Genomic DNA, 2,475 nt, shown 5'->3' with positions numbered 1-2,475 from the left:
CGCCCCTACCCCGCGCCTCCCCGCCCAACTCCGGCCGGGCCTCTCGAAGGTGATTTTTTTGAAGTTTTTAGTGTTTTTTAGTAATTTTGTAGCTAGTTAGATATAGATAGTTAGATAGGTATTTAGATAGTTAGATACATAGTTAGATAGATAGTTAGATAGGTAGATAGTTAGATAGATAGTGAGATAGGTAGTAAAAAAATTTGGTTAGATGAGATGCTATATGTTGCATACCTTGAAAAAAAATTGGTGAGGATGATGAATATGTGATGGCGATGATGAATATGTGATGACGATGATGAATATGTGATGACGATGATGAATATAGGTAGTAAAAAAATTTGGTTAGACGAATAGGTGATAATGATGATGATGAATATGTGATGACGATGATGAATATATTGTTAATGTTGTTAGTTTTTTTGCCTACATGATGCAAAAATAAATGAATGCATGTTTAAATGTTTTAAATATGCTCTATGAGTTGTGATGTTCTAATTTTTTGTCGCGATGGAATTTGTAAGCTTTGTGGTTTAGCATTTCATTGGAGTGACCGTTGTCCAGCGCGTTGGTCCCCCTGAGCATCCCTCTGCTGTTCGACTACTTCCTCTACAGCCGAGGGTGAGCTACAAGTCCATCTCCTCCAATTTTTCATATCACTAGATTTCATTCTCAAGTCAAGTGGCGTAACCTAGGCGTCTCCCGTCCGAAAGGGTTGCATCGATAAATATGCATTCAATTGCATATTTATCACCGCAGCTCTTTCGGATTGTCCAGCGTTTTCCATGGACAGCCCGAGGATGTGTAGATTGGGTATGTTCTCCATGTTCTACCCCGTTCTGAGACAGGATTTCGGCGGCGCCTCCCCATTGTTCTCCGGAGCACATTCTCTCGGCTATTTGCCGAGACGTGTATCTGGAGAACAGCGGGGAGGTGCTGCCGAAATTTTGTCTCGGAACGGGGTAGAATGGAGAACGTACTCAATCTACACATCCTCGGGTGGGATTAGGACCCATCTTTACCTATTAGAGATGTAGGTGGATTAAACGCGGTAGAAACTGAAAATTTGATGTGATTAATTTAAGTGAATCCTTAATTATGTTGTGTGGCTTGCAAAAAAGCAGAGGATGGCAGATAATCAGTGGATGTACAGTGGTTTTATCCGTCGGAATCGAGTAACATCAGAGTGGATCGCGAAAACCGATGTGTATTTGAAGGAGATATTCCGTCGTCCAATGAAAATTATCCCACCATGCCCCTGTGCGAGATGTGCCAGATGTCACCGTAGAAATCAGACGGACATGAGTGAGCACCTTCGCACACACGGATATATGCCAAACTTTGACATGCTGCCGATAAACATAGCCGAGCAGGACCGTGGTAGAGAGGAGGTGATGCGACAACGCATCGATGGATATGAGGACGACGGGGTCAGGGACATGCTAGATGATGTCATTGTTGCAGAAACGGCAAATGCGACACCTTCAGAGAATGAACCGGAGGAGCCGGAGGCAACCGGAAAGGCCTTCTTGGAGGTCTTGGCCTCGTCGAAGAAACCTCTTTATGCGGGTGCGAAATTATCTCAGCTGGATGCCATCTCGCAACTGATTGCAGTGAAGGCCGAGTACGGCTGTAGCCAGAAATGCTTCGAAGTATTCCTGGGAGTATGGGCTAACAGCCTCCTTGAGGGTCATGAACTGCCGAAAAGCATGTACAATACAAAGAAAATCATGAAGGCACTCTCTATGGATTATGAGAAAGTAGATGTTTGCCCAAAGAATTGCCTTTTGTTTAGGCACGAGTATGCGGATGACAAGTATTGTAGGAAGTGCGGTTCATCTCGGTACATTGAGGTGGTCGGTGAGGATGGTGAGAAAAAGCAGCTAACCATCCCCGTTAAGGTTCTTCGTATCTTGATTTTATAAAAAGACTGCAGCACCTTTTCATCACGAAGGAGTCTGCCAAAATGATGAAGTGGCACAAGGAAGGTATAAGGTACAATCCAAAAAAAATCGTACATCCATCGGGAGGGGAAGCATGGAATTCATTCGATGAAGAATACCCCGAGGAAGCAGCCGAGGCTGGGAATGTAAGAATAGCCATATCAGGTGATGGGTTGAATCCATATGGTATGTCGTCCAATCCATACAGCTGCTGGCCTGTGTTTGTAATTCCGCTCAATCTTCCTCCCGGTGCCCTAATGCAACGGAAGACCATGTTCTTGTCACTCATCATTCCGGGGCCTGACTACCCGGGGAAGCAATTGGGTGTGTTTATGCAGCCGCTTGTGGATGCTTTGCACCATTCTTGGTACTTTCCGAGGTTGACATACGACCGGGATCTGCAGAGAAATTTCTTGATGAAAGTTTGGTTGCACTATTGCATGCATGACTTTCCCGGCTATGCTCTATTCTGCGGATGTTGTACAAGTGGTAAGATGCCATGCCCAGTGTGCATGCAGGCTCTGCGAATGAT

This window comes from Triticum aestivum, chromosome 5A, assembly GCF_018294505.1.
Source record: "Triticum aestivum cultivar Chinese Spring chromosome 5A, IWGSC CS RefSeq v2.1, whole genome shotgun sequence".
Taxonomy (NCBI): Eukaryota; Viridiplantae; Streptophyta; class Magnoliopsida; order Poales; family Poaceae; genus Triticum; species Triticum aestivum.
The sequence above is the reverse complement of the archived record's forward strand: the minus strand, read 5'-3'. Positions refer to the sequence as shown.